The sequence below is a fragment of the Micromesistius poutassou genome, assembly GCF_964030765.1.
Source record: "Micromesistius poutassou genome assembly, chromosome: 15".
Lineage (NCBI taxonomy): Eukaryota > Metazoa > Chordata > Actinopteri > Gadiformes > Gadidae > Micromesistius > Micromesistius poutassou.
Window position 1 is genome coordinate 5,427,246 of NC_140285.1, and position 7,500 is coordinate 5,434,745.

Genomic DNA, 7,500 nt, shown 5'->3' on the forward strand with positions numbered 1-7,500 from the left:
TGACCAAGCACTTCTCTTCACTGACGTTCGCTAGCGTCATTGCACTTGGATGATTACCTAATGATACCAAGAAAGGGTAATGCATCCATCAGCAGGACGTTAATACTGAATCATATTAATTCATTTTGGATGTAATCCTAGTCGAAGAAGGTGTAATCTTGTTTTCCGCCGTTTCTACGGCTATCCATGAAAATGTAGACACTCAATCATTTGCTGACAATGGCCTCTTTTCAAGCTAACAATTAAGTATTCAATCACTTAGAGGACTTCAGTCCATACAGGTTTCAGACATAGCCAAGGGCTACGTTTTGCATGTTTTTTTTATGTGTGCAAGGTATCACAGTCCAATATCTTGCATCTTTCACTGGAACATTCCCCATAGCCCTCAGAGGAAGTATCCGCTGGCCAATTATCTGTTTAGTACATCAACACAAATGATTAAACCTACTCTATTCCTGGATGAAATCTCAGTTTGACATAAAGGGAAGACCAAGGGTCTGTCATCTTTTTTTAATTTGAAAGATAAAAAAGACAAGTTAAAGACGGAGAAGTTATAACTGTATAACGTTAGCTAACTTAAAGACAAGGTCTTGTGTCCAGCTGCATGTCGCGAACACTCCAACTCCTTTGTTCAGATCAAGATCAACAAGGTTGAACTCTGCTTTGGATTCTTGTCGGCCTTTTGGACACACCTCGCTATTCCTTGGTCAACAGGGGCCCGCAGACCGGGGTCTGAACAGACCCTTGTTGAACAAAGAGCCGGCTATCAGGGGTCCACATCGTTCCCCTTTGGTTTGGATGACGTGACGAATGGGAGAGGAGGATAAACCGTAGGACCTCCGGTCCGTTCAGGTATCTGATTTAGATTTATCATATATCAGATGGTAGCCTGACAACATCCGTGCCAAAAAGCCATCTTCCCTCTATCTGTAACCCAACCTTTTTTGCTCTTCCAGGAACGGAGACACCGTCTGTGGAATAAACTCAAAAGTTGTGTTTTATTATCTGAAAAAAATCCATACATGGTCTTAAATACTCTTAACAATTTAAATGTTCAGATTGAGGAGTTCAAATTGGAAAGTTGAGAAGCCTTGATAATTAAAAAGTATAAAGTACAGCCTTGGTGTGTTATTCTTAAGAGGTAACATGACCACTAAGTTGCAAATGCAACACAGAGACCAAAAGAACCCGCATGGTAGGACACAAGTGCCGAACGAGTGTAGGTCTATTTTAACAAGACCAGACACGCACTCACATACAAAGAGTAAGTATCAGTAACATGTACTCATGTACCTGCAGTATTTCTTAGTACACGCTAAGTGATGATTGGTTGTTAAGGGGCAGGGAAACAGTTAGCTCTTAGCCACATACATCCATAGGTGTGTGACACAACTAGGTTGTGTTGAAATATGGAATTGGCTTTCATTAAATAGTAGACCAATAGTAGCCAATAAGCTCAGATATAGAGTTGAGCCAAAAAGATAAACAACAAAAAGCAACAACCGGTTAATGTTTTATGCTGACAGACTTTTTGTCTTGGAGTGAATGACAGAACAAGGCTCATTGTTTTCAGTTCCCGCTGGGTATGTGGGTAAAAGTCAATATTTCAAGAGTGCAGAGACTCTCATTAAATATTTCAAAAGAATACTGACATTGTCTCTTTCTCTCTCTCTGTCTCCCTCTCTCGAAATCTCTCGCAGTCTCTCCCTTTCTCTCCCTCTCTCCCCCCCTTTCTCTCTCTCTCTTTCTCTCTCTCTCTCACATTCCAGTGCAGGCCGGAGCACACATAGACACAGAGTCTCACCACACCGCCAATATCACACACACACACACACACACACACACACATTCTCAGTACTCACTGCCAAAGTGTCTGTGAACCCCTGCTACTGGCCCTCTCTAGCATATTGCTGCAAAACACACAAACACAGACACACACGCACACACACACACACACACACACACACACACACACACACACACACACACACACGCAGCAGGTAGTGTTGAAAAGGAAATTTCACCAGATAAATGGAGGAACCAGATTCATAATCCAATGAAGCATGTGTTACTAACATTAACTAGCCATTTAACTCCTTCCGCTGCTGAAAAACATAAAACACACACACACAGCTGACCTGCTAACCTTAACAGTAATAGGGAGGCCCTGTTCTTTGCATTAGGTCCGATTCATGTTGCTTCCATTCACCCTTCTCATTGCTGTCCCCCAGTAAAGTGAGGGCTGGATGGTTTAATGGCGTTTTACGGGGAGGAAATGGTGAAGAGCTGTTGGTAAATGTGAGTTTGTGGATTTTAAGGTGGGGCTTTGTCCCGTGGTGATTAATGAACTACACGTCTGCAACCACCACACCGAACTCGTCGTCATGGCGAGCATCCACCTGCCGCCAAGCCACATGCTGATTGGATGAGGCGCTGTGTTGCTGTTCTCTAACACCCCCACATGCACCTCAACAGAACATCCGTAGAATTGACGTTTCACTTCATTTGTCGTAGGTACTTCTGCGGTAACTGTTATGCTTGAATTTCAAGATTTCAGTGGAGGATGATTCATGAGATGGATTCCAAAAAATAAAATCATCACCGTTGTTCTGATCCTATTTTTTTTTTTTATAATTGTGACGTATTTAATTTTCGGCCGGTGCAAACATCAGACAGATCACTAAAGCAAGAACACGGTTGTCGAATTCAAGCAGCCGACGTGCCTCGCTAAAGGATGCTCGGTTGTGTTTCTGTTGTCCCACTGATAAAACACAACAACGTGTCTGTCGTCCCTTGAAGGGGTCAACCCTGGGTGAACGGGTTGGGTCTGAGGGGAGACTAACCAGAGGAGGGCCGAAGCTGCAGACACCAGCTGAAGGGAAGGTAGACATTAGCCGGTGAGTGTAGAGCCTTGGACTACAAGGGTGTAGTTCAGGGCGGTGACTGAGACTAACGTGTGGATAATGGAGGGCTTGGGGTCTGGGTTGAAAGGTGGGGTTTGGTGGAGGAAGCCGTACAAAGGCCTGAGATTACAGTGTTGAAAAGGCCAGATGACAGTTCAAAATGCACACCGCATCGCAGCTTTGGCAAAGGCGCGTGTACATGCATGTCAGATGTGTGTGCTGCCCCACACACACACACACACACACACACACACACACACACACACACACACACAAATGTGTACACACATGCACATAGCAAGCTGCATGCACATGCGGCGGTTAATGTGGCTGTCTGAAACCAGCAAAAAAAACAAAAACAAAAAGCACAGGATACTGTGCTTTTAAAAAGAGAGCCACAAAAGGAGGGGGACAAAAGAGAAAATCGATTGAGAGAGGAAAACAAAGAAAAGCTAAAATGGTTGAAGGGTGCACGGAGGAAAGACAGGGAGAGGGAGTGCGTTGGGAGGCTAATACCCCTTGTCTCTGTGCCAGGGGTTTAAGTGAATAAGTGGAGAAGGGGACAAAGATGGAGGCTGACCTGAAAGAGATGAAAGGACAGAAGCAAAGAGAGTGGGCGTTCGGGCCGAGGGGAACATCAGGGAGGACAGATCCCGATGGAGCGCAGGTGAGGACTCAAGCCTTTCCACTCAGAACCCCTGGTCTTGCAGAACCCCCCCCCCCCCCCCCCACTCCACCACCACCACCACCACCACCACCTTGATGTTGCACACATTCCCCCGTGTTCATGGGGTTTTCAGATGCGCTCTGTACATTTATGCGATGCCCCTCTTAATACCCTATCTAAATGAAAAAGACGGAAAGAAAACCTGTCTCAAGCTAAAGATGAGAAGAGCTTTTGGTTTACAAAGGCAACTCTGCAAGTGCGGTAATTCCCTCTGAATAAGCAATTATCACGCTGAACCGTCAACACTCCCTGTGTGTGTGTGTGTGTGTGTGTGTGTGTGTGTGTGTGTGTCTGTGTGTGGGTGTGGGTGTGTGTGTGTGTGTGTGTGTGTGTGTGTGTGTGTGTGGGTGTGTGTGTGTGTGAGTTTGTGTGTGTGTGTGGGGGTGTGTGAGTTTGTGTGTGTGCTTGTGTGCATGTGCATCCCTACTAAGACACACACACACACACACACACACATTCTTACAATAAGAAAATAATAAAGAAAGACTAAAAATCACATAAAATGATAGTGAATTATTTTTCCCCATTGCCTTGACACACACACACACACACACACACACACACACACACACACAGAAAGAGCTGCAGCCAGCTCACACTTCACCCATCAAGATCAATAATGGTATGAATCCCCAAGCAAGGAACAGAGAAGAACACAAACAGTAAAGTTCAAACTCCCCTTCACAAACCCAGCCAACCCAAGCCCAAACACCAACACTTACCGACAAAACTAAACTAAAACTACCAAGATCATCTAAAACGGCCGGCCACAGCAGCATAATAACAAACTTATTACATTCAAAACTCTGCCGTCTCTTATCTTGAATGCCTAACTTCCTCCATCCGCGTGCCACAGGCATAAGGGTATCGATCAATAACCCGCCCACCCCCCTTCAACTCCCGGACGACAGACGGACAGACACCACAGACAAACACACAGCAGTGCAAACCAGAAAAGTAAAAAAAGTGAGGAGGACAGAGACCTCAAATCAATTCCTACCTTTCAGAGTCTCACTGGGTCCCGGTGCGGTGGCTTAGTTAGTTAGATAGTTAGTTAGCGTCCCGTCAGAGAGGTTAGTCCCGGTGAGTGGCTCCCTCCATGACAGGTGCCATGGTCAAATAGTCCTCAGGAATGAGAGGAGAGGGAAAAATCTGCGCGCTCTCTCTCTCTCTCTCGCTCTCTCGCTCTCTCTCTCTCTCTCTCTCTCTCCCTTACAGAGATTAGTATCACCGTCACCACAAGAAGGGCAGTGAGCAGTAGGCTCCTGTGTGTGTGTGAGTGTGAAAGTGTGCGTGTGTGTGTGCGTGTGTGTGTCAATGGCTGTGCGTGTGTCAGGAAGCGTGCACACAACTCCAAAGGTCCCGGAGTCCTACACTATTGAGTCAAGCGTGGTAGCGCTCCCTTTCTCTCTCTCTCTCTCTCTCTCTCTCTCTCTCTCTCTCTCTCTCTCTCTCTCTCTCTCTCTCTCTCTCTCTCTCTCTCTCTCTCTCTCTCTCTCTCTCTCTCTCTCTCCTCTTGCTCTGGGTCGGTCAGAATGGGAGGGGGGGAGGTAAGACAGTTGAGGGGAGGGACAACACAGAAGCAGCTTTTCAGCCAACTCTTTTTCTCTCCCTCCCTGTATTTTTCCTTTTCCTTTAAACCTCTCTTTCTCTCTATATCGCTCTGTCTCTCTCTCTGTCAGTTTCTATTTCTCTCTCTCTCTCTTAAGTTTCCACTGTGTCTCTCGGCCGTACCGGTGCACTCTGCCTGTTGGCCGGCTCTCTGTGACAGATATCGTTTCACTGCCCAGTAAGGCGTGAAAAGCAAGGAGCATAATTCCTCTCTTTCTCTAATAGACACACACACACACACACACACACACACACACACTGTTCTGTCGTTCATGGCCACTCCCTCTGCCACAGTCCAGAGGTAAAGCCAACTCCCACGTTGTGTCACTAGAAGCCTATAGTCTTGAGTGCTCCCCTCTCTCTCTCTCTCTCTCTCTCTCTCTCTCTCTCTCTCTCTCTCTCTCTCCCTCTCCCACTCTCACACACACACACACATACATTTCCATACATACACATGCTAATTATGCATACAGACGCATGCAAACACAAACGCACACACACACATACATCTATCGGATCATGAGACTGTGTTCGGTTCTCAGTGATCCAAAACCGAGATGAAACAGTGTCAATGGTGCTGTTAACATTTCTCCACGTCTATCGTGCACTTGACCTCTGTGCAATGATCCTGGTCTTTCTGTCCTCCACGTCCATCCATATCTTCACATTAGTAATAACACTGTAGATGGATTATCTATTGTGTATTCATTTGACTCATATGATTCAAAATCATATCAGGTCAGTTGGCTTGAGGTTAGGGTTTAGGCTTCCTCCCTTAACTGTCCTTAATGCAGATTTGAAATTACCTAAAGGTCAAGGCTGCATTTGTACATTTGTAGAACTAAAAGTTAGCAGACAGACAGGCAGGCGAACAGAGAGACAGGCCGTAGACTACAAAGAAAATGGTAGAGAGAATTAGATACACTGAAAGAAGACGGGAACTGATACAGCGATGGACGAGAGACAGGGAAAGACAGAGTAGAGAGTACACAAGAAAACTACACAGTGAGGGAGATGGAGTTCAACAGAGGGGGGAAGGGAGAGAGAGAGAGAGAGAGAGAGAGAGAGAGAGAGAGAGAGAGAGAGAGAGACTAGTTTGCAAAGCTAACAGATTTACTGTATTTGCAATCAGTGTGAACAGTATGCACTCCCCCCCCCCCCCACACACACACACACACACACACACACACACACCTGCAAGAGTTTATTTACACACACACGCACTCTGACACACACTGTGCCGTCAGTCTGGCGTCTTGCTGGCACCGTTCAGACTACCATCTCTGGAGGCCATGCAGTTCGCCAATCAGAACCGGCCCTCAGCATCTCTCATTATCACATTCACACTTATACACACACACATACTTATACACACACACCCACAAACACAGTCTGCTCTCCAAGGTGTGGAGGTTTAACTAAACACAAAGGTGCTGATCCTTCCATATCTATCCATAATAGATCAGAATCAAAATAATGGAATAAAATGTGACAAAAATAGAATAAAGATTACAATAAAACAGAATATAGTTCAACATAAGCACAAACCAGAACCGCTACATTGTAATCTGGAGAAATCCACTCCAAAATGACATTGTGTTATCAGACACGCACGGTTTAATATGCCTGTTACATGCACACAATCACACACATACAAACGCGCGCACACACACACACACTAACAGCTTTGACCCTGGCTGTCTGGGCCAGAAAGCGAGTCTTCATTATTATCTGACACTGGCGGTTCAGCGACAGTCTTCTTATCATGCTCAAGGTTAGCATGTTATTGTGTTAGATTGAAACGCCGCGCACAAGGAGCGCGCCATCTAATCTTTTTGGATTTGGCCCCCTCCAACACACACACACACACACACACAGAGACACACACAAACACACACACCCAACCCCCCTGTTTACCTCCTCTCTCACTCTTCCTTCACCCCATCTGGCTTCTGTTTTCACTGTCTCTCTCTCTTGTTTGTCTCTCCGTCTCACCCTCTCCCTGTCTGCCCGTCGTTGTGTGTGTTTGCGAGTGTGTGTTTAAGTGGGGAACTGAGTTATATTACATTAGGCATATGTCAATGGAAGCTACAATATCCAAATATCTATTTTGTGTATATGCAATTTCACTAAATGATAATAACATTATAACATTTAATCGATGAAGAAAATGTTATCATCACCCCGGCCTACAGTCATGTTGTAATGTATATTTACAGTGGATGGACTGACACATTTAAATGAATTGAATTGTCTAGG

General features: G+C 45.5%; 1 protein-coding gene across 2 annotated transcripts in view; it reads right to left on the bottom strand.

The window, feature by feature from the left end:
- sema3b (sema domain, immunoglobulin domain (Ig), short basic domain, secreted, (semaphorin) 3B) overlaps positions 1–4,976 on the bottom strand; it is a 60,051-nt gene extending 55,075 nt beyond the window's left edge. For both annotated transcript variants that reach the window (XM_084479385.1, XM_084479383.1), the window contains exon 1: positions 4,631–4,976. The gene's annotated coding sequence lies outside the window, so the exon portion shown is untranslated. The remainder of the gene's footprint in view (positions 1–4,630) is intronic.
- Positions 4,977–7,500: the final 2,524 nt, after the last annotated feature.